The following is a 16,119-nucleotide window of genomic DNA, read 5'->3' as shown; positions in this document are numbered from 1 at the left end:
ATAGACTCTTGGACTAGGTGGATTTTAACCACTGAACCACGTAAAAAGACCAGTGTTTTTTAGAGTTATTTTCTTACTTCGGTTTACCATCAAGCACTAATTCAACCTTGTTATTTTCTGAATTCACTGTTGGTGAAAAACCGTGTCAACAATTATAATCTATAAAATGAATAAAAAAATTAGATTAATTATATTCATTATTATTATTATTATCTATAAAATGAATAAAAAAAATTAGATTAAAGGAGAAAATAGATAGAATAGTTTGAAGAGTTTTTAGAGTGTCACATCATCTCCTTGGTGCTCTCCTATATATATAGATAAAATGAATAAAAAAATTAGATTAAATGAGAAAATAAATAGAATGGTTTGAAAAGTTTTTAGAGTGACACATCATCTCCTTGATGCTCTTATATATATATTGATAAAATGAATACAAAAAGTAGATTAAAAGATAAAATAGATAGAATGATTTGAAGAGTTTTTAGATTATCATCTCCTTGATGCTCTCCTTTATATACATATATATTTGCAAAATCATTCATTTTTTTAAAAATAAATACTTTTATTAATTTAATTAATAATGTTCTTAATTAAATTAATATCACGTGTATACATTATAACATCTAAAATATGATAGAAAAAGAAGATGAAGATGTTAGAATATCAAGATCAATAATTTAAAATAAAAACGTTAAAGATTAACAAATATTAATAATTGAATAAATACCTGAGTGGATTATGTTATCATTAATATATAAATAAATTAAATTTGGAGATATGAATTAGAATTCATTGAAAATTGAAATTGAAACAATTTAGACCGAAGAAGACAAAAAAAAATTAGAGTAGAGGAAATTATATGAGAGTTATAGAGAATGTTTAGAATATATATATATATAAATATATGTATAGATTGATAAAGAGATATTTATTTATATTTAAATAATAATAATATCTTATTGAATAGTTTTTAGAGTGTCGCACTATTTTCTTTGGTATTCTCGTTTATGTATATATGTATATATACTAGATATAAGGAATGTGCAATGCACATTTCTTTAGTTTTATTTATAGAATTTATTAATTATTTTTATTAAATTTATATTAATGTCATATAAATTTAAAATAAATATCATATTTTAATTAAATAATTTATTTATTTTTGTTTAAGTTTATGCTTGTTCTAGTTTTTAAATTTAGGAGTGACAACAAGAGAATATATTTTATATGTTTAATGTCATATTAAATATTACACGTGGATTTTAAATTTAAGTTTCTTGCTAGTTTTTTTTTTAAATACAATTGTTGCTAATTGAAAGCATATTATATTATATGTTTAATATGATATTATTCTAATAAGTGAGTTTAAGTTTAATTAAATTTTATTTAAGTTATAAAACGTATGATTTTATTATTTTTAAATAATTATCATTGTAAAATATTTAAAAAATATTATATTTTCATTTTTTTATTATTTATTATTTTTAAATAATTATTACTGTAAAATATCTCAAAAATATATTGTTTTTAAATAATTATTATTGTAAAATATCTCAAAAATATCCTATTTTAATTTTTGAGATATTTTATTTTATTTAAGTTTAATTGATGTTTACAAACTACCGTTAATATATAAGAATATTCTGTTATATATTGTTACACCCAGATTTCGAGACCCCCGAGGTTGTGATCTCGAAAGTTGGACTCGTCAATTGTGAGCTCGAAATATATGAAACGCATATGCATGACTCAGGTGTCGAACCCTCGAATCAAGATGGCAACCTTGAAGACATTTTTTAACCTTGAAGTTCTTTCTAAGCTCGAAAGAACTTAGCATCGGGATATACCCGATGTCGGGTGTCTGCGGATCAAGTAGCCCGAGCTTGGCATGAGTATAAGCTCGGAGTGTGACAGCCTCGGTGGTATTTACCCGCTCTGAGCTGGTCTTGGGGAAAGGTGCCTAGCTCATAACTTAACTATAGACCTGCACTGGCATGATGCTGATTGCCGACCTCGAACGACTTAATGGGTCATCTAATGAGACGCGGTCCATGCATTTAAAAGATATTTATTGTTGTAACGCCCCAACATTAAAGGGATATTAACAAGTCTGTTATATGCCCCCTGGTCTTCAGGGGACGTTTTCTTGTATATAGGAGTTACAGAATTTAATATCATTATTTTCATTAATAAATAGGAGTATCTTCCCGAAATATGTGGGAATGAACTCTGAGAACCCTCTATAAATAGATAGGTCATGAACATTTGTAGGGGACAGATTTTTGATATCTTGAGAGAATCTCTGGAGAATTCATCCCTAAATGATTTCCTGAAATTTCCAAAGTCTTAATAAAATTGACTCGTGGACTAGGCAGAGTTAACTGCTGAACCACGTAAAATTCTTGTTGTTCTACTGTATTATTCATCTGCATCATAGTTCCTATTGTTTATTTTCTCTACGTTTTAAGTTGACGAAAAATGGCATCAACAGTTTGGTGCTTTCATTGAGAGCCTTAAGCAATACAATCCCTGATTAGCTATGGCCGCGAATGATCAGAATATTCTTGAAGAAAACTATCCGCGACGCCTTGGGAAGCAGCCGATGATGAATCCTGAACCTGAAGAGAGAAGTGAGTCCTTCGATTCTCGAGGACCTCCAGCACCTCCGGCTCCCAGGGACGATATGGACATGTACTATAATCCTGAACGGTACGTCCCCATTGTGGAACTTGAAAACCGACAGTTAAGAAAACAGTTGGCTAAGGCCAAGAAGCGTAATGAGGAGTTGGCTAGGTTAGCCGCGGAGACGCAGGTGGCTCAGCCTCAACCTCCGCAGGAGAACCAATCCCCACCTCCGCGGGACGTTCATGTTCATTGTAACACCCTACTACCTTAGAGCCGTTACTACGTGAGTTTAAAACGGAATTTGTGCGACTAACAGACTCTACAAGGTTTCTAAAACTAAAAGTGTGACTAAACCAGAGTTTAAGGCTGTAATCTTTGAAAATGTTTAGTTTCATTGAAAACATTAAGTATCAAACATCTGGGATCCCAAAAATAAGGTTTACAAAATAATTACAACTCAAAAATAGATTTACACCAGGTTAACTATCAAAAGAATAAGTTAATACAGCCATATACAAAATGCCCCCAACCAAAGCAGTCGGGCAGGCCGAACATGTACGCGCCGGCCCCACGCTCTCCATACTCATGGCCGGTTGACTGACTCCTTGCTTTTACCTGCCACACAGAGCACCCATGAGCCGAAGCCCAGCAAGAAAACTCATACAGTATATAACATATGCATAGAATATAGCTGACATATAATCCACTGATAAATAGGGAAACCATTAGACTGAACAAGCACGGCCATGCCGCCCCAGAGGCCTTACCAAAGCCTGGGGTCTCGGTCCTTATCGTAAGGATAACTCATGTATCCATTGGGTCCCACCCTGGCTATAAGCACTCCATGTGCTAAGTGTTACTTCCGGCCCCAAGGCCGTTCTCGGCCTTCGTCGCTCTCGGCCTTAGCCGTTCATTTCATTATAATCACACATATAGTACATTTCGAAATAATCAGTCAAACATATAATAATTCATTTAAGGTTATACATTTGCACATAATACAATCTAGTGCCTTGCCCTGCAACAACACTGTGGGCCCATGCCCTGTTCTCGGGTGTTACGGTTTTCTTACCTTTCAATTCGATAGCCTTGATCACCTGACTCCTCGAGCACGATCCTACTCGAGCCCTAGCGCTTACCTAAGTAAAATCCATAAGTCAAAGTCATTACCAAACCTCAAGTCCAAAACCTAGCCTCGGGACCAATCCCGAGCCCCCGGGAAGTCCTAGATCCCCAAAACAAAGTGGTGGAATCAAGCCCCGAACCCTAGGTCAAAATCCCTCAACTAAAGCCCAAAAATCCCTTTTTGTGAACAGTGCAGTGCTACAACGCTCTAAAGAGGGCGCTGTAGCGCTACAAGCAGAACCACACCTCCCCAGAAACAGGGCCTAGCGCTACAGCGCCCAAAGACTAGCGCTGTAGCGCTAGTTGCAGACCAGCAATACCCAAAATCGCTTCCTGCGATTTCCTTCTACCATTTCAACCCCAAACTTGTCCAAATCTTTCCCAAACCCAAAAACAAACTTATCAACACCTCACACTCATTCCAAGCATCCCAAGAACTCATACCCCAAGCTCAAGCAACCCAAAACTTAAGATCTACCATAATGAACCCTAAAACCAGAAATTCATTCAAACATCAAAGATAAGGTCTTAGAAATCATACCGTGGATGGAAATTCAACCTTGAGCTGAACCCTAGACCTCCTTAGCTTGATCCTTCTCAATCTTGGCCTGATTTCCCCAAAAATCCCCATCCATTTAGCTCAAATACACAACTCAAACCAGTCAAGCCCTAAAACTGAAACTTCAAAAAAACTTACCTCAAATTTCTGATGTGCTCTTGCTAATCCCTTGCCAATCCTAAAGTCTAGCTTAGGATCCTTGATGCTCAGCCTATCCTAGCTCACCACTGAGCTAAACTCCAAGAAAAATGAAGGGAAATGGTGGGAGAGCCACAAACCGATTCTTTTGGAACAAACCCTTATGTTTTCTCTCTTTTCCTTTTCCTTCCTTCTTCTTTCTTTTTCAGCCTTAACTCTTTTTCTACCAATTCCACTAAGTATAAAGCTACCTTTAACTTATCTCTAACAAGCCTAAAGACCAAAATGCCCTCCCTATTAATTCTAAACCTTTTTGTCCATGTAGGGCCATGTTAGTCATTTTACCCTAATTCCCACTAATTCCTCGAGTGTTCCTAATAATTTCCCGCTTGCTACCCAATACCTGATTAATCACCAAATATACATTCCTCATCATCAAGATTAACCTCAATATATTTCCAAATTCCCATTTAAACTCCCCAGGCTTAACCCCAAGCCAGGTATAAATTCCCGCTTTGACTTTTCCGCTAACCCGCTCATTCTAGGATCGTCTCGAGTCACAGATCATAGATATCAACACAGTCATGCCCAAAATGGCCAAATTACAATTATGCTCTTTCTAAGATAATCAGGTCTACATGCATACTAATTCACATAGTCATGCATCTCAAATAATCAAATAGTCATATAACATGCATTAAATCATAATCATGCATTTAACTCATTAAAGTCACACACAAAATCCCATTATGCCCTCCAGGCACACTAATCAAGGCCTTTAAGCCTTATTAGCGAATTTGGGTCGTTACATTCCTCCCCGCAGGCCTCGTGGCCGACCTCAGAAAAACATTGCCACAAGAAGAATGGAGCAACCTCCGCCATCGGCAGAGCAACCTGCTCCCTCGAGGCCCCAAAGAAACACTCGGGCTAGGGCTTAGGTTAACTCAACTGCAGAGTTACCAGCAGAAACTGGGAATAACTGAGCCCCTGCAGAGGCTCGGACTCAGATTCCTGGTAACACACAGAATGTTACCGAGTCAGCACGGGCGAACTCGGGACCATCCAGACCCCGAAATGGTTGGCAGCCATCGTCACCCATACGGTTCCCTCCGTCACCAATAAGATATCCCTCACCACCTCAGAGGAACGCACGACCAACTCAGGGTGATGAGGAAAGGCGGGCAGGACGGAAACAGGGGAATGGAGAAGCTACTAGGGAACGGAGAGGCGCCCAGCCTACAAGAAGCCAAGTGTCTTGGTCTCACACTGCGAAAACGAGGCAGCATGAAAGAAATCCATCTCGGAACAATCATGCAACAAGCCTCGCCAGTGATGACTCAGGGGAAACCAGTTCAGTCAGCATGTATGATCAAAGACGTTGAAATACTGGAAACCAAAGGGACCGCTTCGACCTGCGGGAGCACCTGAATCATAATCGGGGTAGTGGTAATCCCTCGAACCAAGACCTGAGAGATCGCCTAAATGGGCGCAAAGATCCCCTGCGAAGACGCGAGCCTGGAATTGTGATCAATGATAGCCAATTTCAGGCGAGACCCCCTGTGGACCCAGTTCAAGATAGAATTGATCAGCTGGAAAGAGCATTTAGGCTCTTGCAGAATGAGCGAGGTCGAAGTCGGGACGAGGATTCTGATGAGGAGCTCGAACCATTCGCTCCCCATATTTCCAACACTCCATTTCCTCAAGGGTTTTAGATTCCTCATGTCCCACTTTTTGAAGGGAAATCCGACCCGTACAGTCATCTGAGTACATTTAACACCATAATGAGAGCCATTAATGTGGGTTACGAGCTTAGATGCATGTTATTTCCAGCATCGCTTACAGGACCAGAAAAAAACTAGTTCGAAAAATATAAGAGACATTCAATCACTTCTTGGGATCAGCTATCAAAAGATTTCAAGAAGCAGTTTAGAGCCATGATTAGGGTAAGACCCGAGGCATCGACCTTGACCAACGTTCGGCAACAGCCAAGTGAAACGTTGAAGAGCTACCTTACAAGGTTCAATCTGGAGGTCGCCCGAGCTCGGGATGTAGATGACAGCGGTCATCTAATGGTTGTCCAAGCTGGGGTAATGTTGGGAAGTCCCCTCTGGGATGATATACAGAGGAAGCCTGTGAGGTCCTTAACCGAGTTTAATCGACGAGTTCAGAGGTTTGTCAATGTAGAAGAGGCGAGGTCAACGCTGAATATGACCTCTCAGCCCATAACTACAACAATAAATGTAAACTCTACCTCGACCTCGGCAGACCCATCAGCTTCGAAACCCCCTACAGAGAACCCTTCCAAAAGGAAGAAGAATGAAGGAAGTAACCCAGAAGCGGAAGAGGGAAAGAAGAAGAAAGGGGAGAGGTATTTCTCCGTGTACAAGGTGTACACCGAGCTCAACGAGTCTCAGGAGAATATATACTTGGCTAATGAAAACCAGGTCCCTTTCAGGCGTCCAGACCCTATGAGAAATCAGAAGTCCAAGAGAGACTCCAGCAAATACTATCGATTTCATAGAGACACTGGGCACACTACTGATGAATGCAGGCAACTGAAGGACGAGATCGAAGGGCTGATCTCAAGAGGATACTTTAGGTAGTATGTCAGGAACCAGAACAATAACCAGGCTTCTACCAGCCAGAGGACAGCAGCGCTGCTGCCTGCCCAAAACAACAATTCATGAGCTAGAGAAGAAGAGAGACCCCCTCTGATTGATGGAGAAGATGTGATAACAATCTTGGGCAGGCCTCACCTCGCAGGATCGGGCAAGAATGCCCAAAAGTGATACGTGAACGAGCTAAAAACTGGGGACGGGTCCCCTTATGAACCCGAACCTAGAGCTCCAAAGTACCAAAAGATTGAATCTCAGCCGATAACCTTTACTGAGGACGATGCATCCCATGTTCAGTTTCCCCACAATGAACCACTGGTCATCACTCTCCAGCTCGCGAATAAGAGAGTTCACCGAGTTCTTATTGATAATGGGAGCTCAGTGAACATTCTCTATAAGGCCACCTTAGAAAAGACGAGACTCGCGCTTCGAGACCTAAAAGCTTGTGCAATGACATTGTACGGTTTTTCAGGAGAGGGGATTGCCTGTATGGGGTCCATTGAACTCCCTGTAACCTTGGGAGACTACCCAGTCTCAGCAACCAAGATGATGGAGTTTGTAGTAGTGGACCTGCCATCGGCCTACAACGTGCTGCTCGGGAGACCCGCCCTAGTAGGGCTGGGGGCAGTCTCGTCTGTAAGGCATTTGTCCATCAAGTTCCCAACTTCTAGTGGCATCGGGACATTGAAGGGAGACTAGTTAGCTAGGAGGGAATGCTATAGCATTTCCATAAGAGGAAAGAAGCAGGCGAGCACACAAGCGCTCGTCATTATTCAGAATAAGGACGAGGCGGTCCTAAAGATCGATGAAGAAATCGACCCAAGAGTGGAGGAAAAAACTGATCTCGAACCATTGGAAGAACTCGAAGAAGTCAGGCTCGAAGAATCAGACCCCCCAAAAATGGTAAAGGTCGGGAAAAACCTCCACGAAGAAACCAAATAGCAATTAATTTTCTTTTTGAAGAAGAACCAGGATGTCTTCGCGTGGTCACATTCAGATATGATAGGAATAATTCAAAATGTAGTGAGCCACGCGCTAAATATCGATAAAAGCTTCCCGTCGAAGCAACAAAAGCGAAGACAACTGGATGACGATATGAAAAGGCCCTTAAAGAGGAAGTCGACAGGTTAAAAGAAAACCGCTTCATCAGGGATGCTTTTTACCCCGATTGGGTAGCCAATCCGGTGCTGGTCTCGAAGCCTAATGGGACGTGGCGAACCTGCATTGATTACTGGGACCTCAATAAGGCCTGTCCTAAGGACTATTTTCCTTTACCACGGATCGACCAGCTCGTGGATGCCACGGCAGGGCATGGACTAATGTCATTCATGGATGCCTATTCTGGATATAACCAGATTGCCATGCATGCCCCTGATCAGGAGCATACGAGCTTCATAACAGATAAAGGGTTATATTGTTATAACGTCATGCCATTCGGGCTCCAAAATGCTGAAGCCACTTACTAGCGGCTCGTGAACATGATGTTCTCCGAGCAAATAGGGAACAACATGGAAGTTTATGTTGACGATATGCTAGTCAAATCTCAACTTAACAGTAACCATGTTGATGACCTCGAATAATGCTTTACCGTGCTCCGGAAATATAACATGAAGCTCAACCCTCAGAAGTGCTCTTTCGAAGTATCTTCAGGAAAATTCCTGGGTTTCATTGTAAATTCTCGAGGAAAAGAAGCTAATCCGGATCAGATCCAGGCCCTGATCGATATGCCTTCACCTCAAAAACACAAAGACGTCCAGAGTTTGACCGGTAGGATGGCGGCACTAAGCAGGTTTATATCAAAATCTACAGACCGTTGTCTTTTGTTTTTCAACCTGTTGAGGGGAGGCAAGAAATTTGAATTGACAGAGGAATGCGAGTTGGCTTTTCAGGAACTCAAGAAACACTTCGCAGAACCTCCTATCTTGTCAAAACCCATTACGGGAGAAATTCTGTACTTGTACCTTGCTACGACCGAGCACACCATAAGCGCGGTACTCGTACGGGAGGAGGAAAAAGTGCAAAGGCCCGTGTATTACGTCAGTAAAAGGTTACTGGGGGCAGAATCAAGATATCCCTTGATGGAGAAGCTAACTCTTAGCCTAATTCACTCATCTCGAAAGCTTCGACCCTATTTTCAAGCGCACCCCATCCATGTACTAATTGATCAACCACTAAGACAAGTCTTGTCCAAACCAGAAACTTCAAGTCGACTTCTTAAATGGGCCATTGAACTCGGACAATTCGAGATCACCTATAATCCAAGGACGACCATTAGGGGGCAAGCCTTGGCAGACTTCATAGTGGAGTGTACTGGCATGGCCAACGATGAAGTTATGACCCCGGCCCACGAGCTGTGGAAACTTTACGTTGACAGATCATCTAATGAAAATGGATCTGGGGCAGGAGTAATTTTGATCACCCCTGCAGGAAACCTATTTCACTCTGCCTTAAGATTTGACTTCGACGTGTCAAATAACGAGGCCGAGTACGAGGCTTTACTGGCGGGACTTCGCATAGCCAAGGAGCTCAAAGCTAAAGCAATACATTGCTACAGTGACTCCCAGCTAGTTGTTAACCAAATCTTGGGAGAGTATCAAGCTCGTGGTAGGAGAATGGCGGCATACTTAGAAAAGGCAAAATCAGCATTGGAGCATTTCAAGTTCTATACGATAGAACAGGTCCCCCATGAACAGAACTCAAATGCGGACGCCTTAGCCAGGCTCGCTACCTCTACCGAGAATGACGAGCTGAATGTCGTGCCAATTGAACATCTCTCGACACCTAGTATTGACGAGCCAGAGCAGGAGGACGTGTGTATGATCAATTCCGAGCCTACCTGGATGACTCCGATAGTTGAATATCTCGAGACTGGCATTCTCCTGGAAGAACGGACCAAGGCTCGAAAGTTGATGTATCAAATCCCTCGTTATACCATTATAGATGGAAGGCTGTATAGAAGAGGATATTCCATGCCACTACTCCGGTGTGTGACTCCACCCGAAGCTAAGAAAATCTTAAAAGAAATTCATGAAGGGTTCTGTGGAGACCATACTAGGGGGCATAGCCTGTCCAAGAAAATCATACACCAGGGATACTTCTGGCCTACCATCAAATCAGACTCGTTCGACTACGTAAAAAGGTGTGATAAATGCCAACGATTCGCCACAATTCCTCGAGCTCCTCCATCCGAACTAACTACGATGACCTCCCCATGGCCATTTGCGGTATGGGGAATCGACCATAGGCTCCCTTCCGACTGGCAAGGGCGGAGTAAAATACGCAGTAGTCGCCATAGATTACTTCACAAAGTGGACAGAAGCTGAACCTTTGGAGACAATAACCTCGAAAAAAGTCCTTGACTTTGTGGTGAAAAACATCATATGTCGATATGGAATGCCAAGGAAGATTGTGTCTGATAATGGTACCCAGTTCGATAGCGATCTGTTTACCAACTTTTGCGAAAAAATGGGATAATAAAGAGCTTCTTGTCAGTGGCCCATCCCCAGGCGAATGGCCAGGTCGAAGCTGTAAACAAAACCCTAAAAAGTACGCTGAAGAAAAAGTTGGAAGAAGCTAAGGGAATATGGCTCGAAGAATTGCCCCAAGTCCTATGGGCATATAGGACCACGACCCGTACATCAACAGGACATACCCCATTCTCTCTGGCATACAGTTGCGAGGCTATGTTGCCAATCGAGGTTGAAATTCCCACAATTCGAGCCCTCGCTTATGATCAAACCTCGAACCACTCTCAGCTCGAAGAAACTCTGGACCTGATCGAAGAAAGAAGGAACGGAGCTCAATTAAAAAATGCTGCATACCAACAACGAGTTATCCGGTACTTCAACAAAAGAGTTCGAGATCAAAATTCAGCGTGGGAGATTTTGTGCTAAGGCATGTATTCTTGGCGACACGGGATCCAGCAGCTGGCGTGCTCGAGCCAAATTGGGAAGGACCGTATCAGATAGAGTCAATCATCCGACCCGGCGTGTACAAGTTGGCAAGATTGGATGGAAGTCTAGTACCATGAGCATGGAATGGCGAACACCTACGACCTTACTATCAATAGTGTAGGAAGGATGTTGCCTATAACCATGCTTGCTTATCTGTACTGTTTTTCTATTTTTGGATCTTTTCAAATAAAGTTTGATTTCATTTAATATGCTGTATTTTTTTGCAATCTCTCTTAATTTAATAACCTATGGTCACACTCATAGGATATTAAGGGGGCATAAGTGGTACATATACCATCAGCTTGAAAAAATAAAATAGCATATACGAAACACATATAACTGTTTGGATATAACCAAACTGCCAAAAACATACAAGTGTTTGGATATAACCAAATGCGCAAAATGAGATAAGTTTGGATATAATCAAACTGTCAAAAACATACAAGTGTTTAGATATAACCAAATGCGCGAAATGAGATAAGTTTGGATATAACCAAACTGTCAAAAACATACAAGTGTTTGGATGTAACCAAATACGCAAGCCAAGATAGTTTGAATATAACCAAATTATCAAAAGAAAAAAAATGTTTGGATATAACCAAATATGCAAACTAGATTAAAAATATAAGTGTATGGATTACAAACCTAACACAACCTTAATAGGTTTGGAACAAACCAACTAAAACTAATCGGCAGTAAGTTGGAACATAACCCACTTCGTGCTAAGTCGAGATCGAGGCTGGAGTATCTTGCAAAACAATAGTTTCGACTTCATAACCTCGGAGAGCTAACCGAGGACGAGAAAAAGAAACTAAAAAGTAAGATACAACTAAACCATCTGCATTACACGCCATATAAGTACTTTCAGGTGCATGGTAAAAGTAATATCCAACCTTGACAAATAACGAGATCGGAAGTGGATAATTCGAGCAAACGGTGCATGAATGCATTGAACCTCGAGCTTAAATCCAAATTATGTTTTTATGAATAAACAGGCATATGTGACACTTTAATTTAAATTGCGCAAAATATTTCGGCTGAAGAAATGTAAAGAAAATGTATTAAAGTAAGTTAAAAAAAGTAATACCAGCTCTTTCACGAGCTATAAAATTGTCTCGGCCCCATGGGCATAAAAAATAAATCAAAAATAAAAAGGGCTATTACAAAAGATTCAAAGGGACACAGCCCCGAGGCAAGAATTAAGAAGAAGCATTCTCCTTGGCCTTCCCAGCATCAGCGTTCCCTCCGGCTCTCTCCGCCTCATCTCGAGCAGTCTCCTCATCATCCAGCCGAGCCTGCCATTGGGCCACGAGCTTCGCTTCAAGAGGGCCTACGAAGTTGGTGTTGAGGTCGAAATTGTTGGCCCAGATTCTATACATGGCCATGTCGACTGCCCGGTCCTTCTTCTCCTTAAACTCCTTGAGAAGACGACTCTTTTCACCTTCCATGATCTCGAAAGCGGCGACCTTCTCTTCTTCAAGCTTGGCATTGGTCTCCTTGACTCGGGCATTCTCCTGTTCAAGCTCCGTAAGCTGGGCATTCAGTTTTTCAAGCTCGGAAGACTTGGCCTTTAGCTCCTCAGCTCCTGCCTCCACCTTTGCCTTTGTTTCCTTGAGCTCATCACTCAGTTTGAGCTGAAGATCCTTCGCCTCCTGAGCAATTGACATGCTCGAGTGGACCTCGTTGTTCAGTTTATAGTTGAGCTGGGCAGAGATAGCAAGAGTCTAGCATACAAAGAAATAAAATTAGCATACGGTCCAAGTGAAAATACAGCTAATACCGAAAGTTGAGGGAAGTTACCGCAACAGTGAGCTCGATACTCTTCTCATAAAGTGTATTGCAATCTCGAGCATTATTCAAGAACTGCCAATGAGGAGCGTCAAAGCCACTAAAGCTCTAGCCCACTCGAGACAGAATGTCCGAGCCAAGCGTAGCCCCATGGGATCCAGCAGCATTGTCAACTACATACTCATCGATGTGAGTAGAAACTGACAACTTGCGTTGTAACGACCCAAATTCGCTAATAAGGCTTAAGGGCCTTGATTAGTGTGCCTAGTGGGCATAATGGGAATTATGTGTGACTTTAATGAGTAAAATGCATGATTATGATTTAAAGCATGTTATATGACTATTTGAATATTCGAGATGCATGACTATGTGTATTAGTATGCATGTAGGCCCTGATTAGGTTAGAATGGCGTAATCGTAATTTTGGCCATTATTGGCATAACTGTATTGATATATGTGATAATTGTTAAGACCACATTATTATGTGGATATATCTGTGATCTGTGACTCGAGACGATCCTAGTGAGCAGATTAGCGAACAAGTCATGGCGGGGATTTATACCCGACTCTGGGTGAGCCTAGGGGTATAAATGGGAATTTAGTGAGTATATTGGAGTCTATTTTAACATTGAGGAATATTATTGGTGAATAATTAGGTATTGGGAATTAAGTGGTAAATATTAGAGACATTCGAGGAGTTAGCGGGAATTGGGGTGAAATGACTAAAATACCCTTAAGTGGACTAAAGGACTTGGGATTAAAGGGGAGGGTATTGTGGTCATTTGGCAGATAGAGATAAGTAAAACTGAGGCTTTATGTTAGTGGAAGTTGTAGAAAAATATAGAAGTCTGAAAGAAAGGAAAGAAGGGAAAGAAAGAAAAGAGAAAAGGAAGGAAAAACAGAGTTGTACTCTCTAGGGTCGGTTTGTGGTTCTCTCACCACTTTTCTTGAGTTTTCTTGGAACAAAGCTCAGAGGAGAGCTGGGTTAGGCTGAGCATCAATGATCCTAAGCTAGGCTTGAGGAATTGGCAGGGGTTTAGCAAGAACACACCATCACTTGAGGTAAGACTTTGTAGCTTCTTTAGTTTCTGGTTTTAGTTTTGACCTATGGTGTATAAGCTGGATTTTGATGGGAACTTTAGGGAATTCAGGCCAAAGGTTGAGGAAGAGCAAGCTAAGGAGGTGTAGAGGTTATCTTGAAATCGAAATCCCATTAAAGGTATAAATTCTAAGCTTTTAACTTTGATGTTTTGACTGGTTTCTGCTGAGTTTCTGAGCTTAGGGTCAGCTATGGTGAATTTTGAGATTAGGGATACATGTGGTTGGGTTTTGAGTATTTGGGGTGCTTGGGATGAGTGGAATGTGTTAATAAGGTTGTTTTTGAGTTTGGTGAAGGTTTGGAGAAGTTTTGGTTGAGTTTGGTTCGAGGAAATCACAGGAGGGAAAATTGGGAGGTTGCCTGTCTGTGACTAACGCTACAGCGCTAGCCTTTGGGCACTGTAGCGCTAGGCCATGTTTCCTGGGGGATTTTGCTCCTGTTTGTAGCATTTTAGCACCCTCCTAAGAGCGCTGTAGCGCTGCCCTGTTTCCAGAAGGGGATTTTAGGGTTGTTTGCAAGGGGTTTTGACCAAGGGTTTGGGGTTTGATTCCACCACCTTGTTTGGTGGAACTAGGACTTCCCGGGGGCTCGGGGTTGGTCCTGAGGCTAGGTTTTGGACTTGAGGTTTGGTGATGACTTTGACCTGTGGTTGTGTTTAGGTGAGCGCTAGGGCTCGAGAGGGATCGTGCTCAAGGAGTCGAGTGATCAAAGCTAGCGAATCGAAAGGTAAGAAAACTGCACCCGATTATATGTTTGTGATGGGACTAAGTGCTCCCGATATTTGTATTGTGTCAATGATGGTATTATGCCATGGGACATGTGATAGCGGCCTAAGGGTGCCGTACACAATATTTGCGCACAGGGCGCGGCTTGGCCACTGGTAGCCAAGGACAGCTTAATATTCACTGAACTCGGTTTAAGCGGGCCGGAGTCAGTGGGATAACGGAGGGAGCGGCCTGAGGGCGCTAGCCCTAGTTATCATTTGTGAATTGATATATGATATGAGTATAAATGTTTAGTATGTGGAATAATTGATTATACTGAATGTTTATGTGGTTGAGAATACGTAATGCAATATGAGATATTGGATTGTCTGTTGATTGCTTATGCACTGTTGTTGTGTTTTCTTGCTGGGCCTTGGCTCACGAGTGCTACGTGGTATAGGTAAAGGCAAGGGAAAGTTGGACCAATCCTGAGATGGAGAGTTGCGGGGTTGAATGTACATAGCCAGCTGTTCGATCATCATGGTCGAGGAATGGATCAGGACAGGGATTGCCTAACTGTCTGTTTTGCCTTAATATGGCTTGATGTTGTATTTAAACCTTGTGACTTTTGTAAATGGTCTTTAAACTTAATATTTTTGGGATCCCTTGTAATCAGGAAACGTCTCTTTAAGAAAAATATGACTTATGTGACCAAAACATTTTAACCCTAGTTCCTTTATAGTTTCAATAACACGTTTTTAATTAAACGACTTGATTAGCAAGTCTAGCACTTAATAAACACACAATGTAGCAGTCTTGGGTTTCTAGGGCGTTACATGCGTGTTGTGGAAGCCGAGGGTTTTTTCAGAGGTGGGCTGAGTGTTGAGTGAACCATGATGGGAGGAGGTTAGAGCTCGACCGTAGTGGACACTTCGACCTGAGGAGTTGGCTCCACAGCCGAGCTCGTAGCGGCCGGAGTTGGTGGAGGAGGTGTCTTTTCAGTCCTCTTAAGGACCTTGGCAGGACGCTCGGACTTCTGTAAGCCTCTCAGGTGTTTGCTTCTTTTGGCCCTGCCACTCTCAAGGATGTTGTCAAGTTCGGAGTCCATCTCGCCTGCACATTCACACCATATTATGAGCTATCTCAAAAGCAAAATAATTTAACACGATACAGACAGAAGGGATAAAAAGACAAGTTGAAAGAAACCTAACTGGAACTCTCCCCCGAGCTTGAGCTCGGCGACCACGCAATTCCCCCATCTTCAGAAGAGGCGGGAGTAGTACCTTCCCTATAGGTGGACATCAACCTCAAAAGGTCCCTATAGTCGTTGGTCCCGTATTGGACGGCTATTCCGTTCCATACCTCGTTCAAGATATACATGGTGTCGTATTTCCCGAGCCAGCTATCGAACCTATGTACCCGCTCATCTACCCAAGACCATACATAAAAATGGTTCCTATCGTCCTCACACAATATTAACCTATCAGTTTATACTTTAGTAGTGAGGGGG

Source organism: Humulus lupulus, chromosome 2 (assembly GCF_963169125.1).
Source record: "Humulus lupulus chromosome 2, drHumLupu1.1, whole genome shotgun sequence".
Taxonomy (NCBI): Eukaryota; Viridiplantae; Streptophyta; class Magnoliopsida; order Rosales; family Cannabaceae; genus Humulus; species Humulus lupulus.
Note: the sequence above shows the minus strand (reverse complement) of the source record.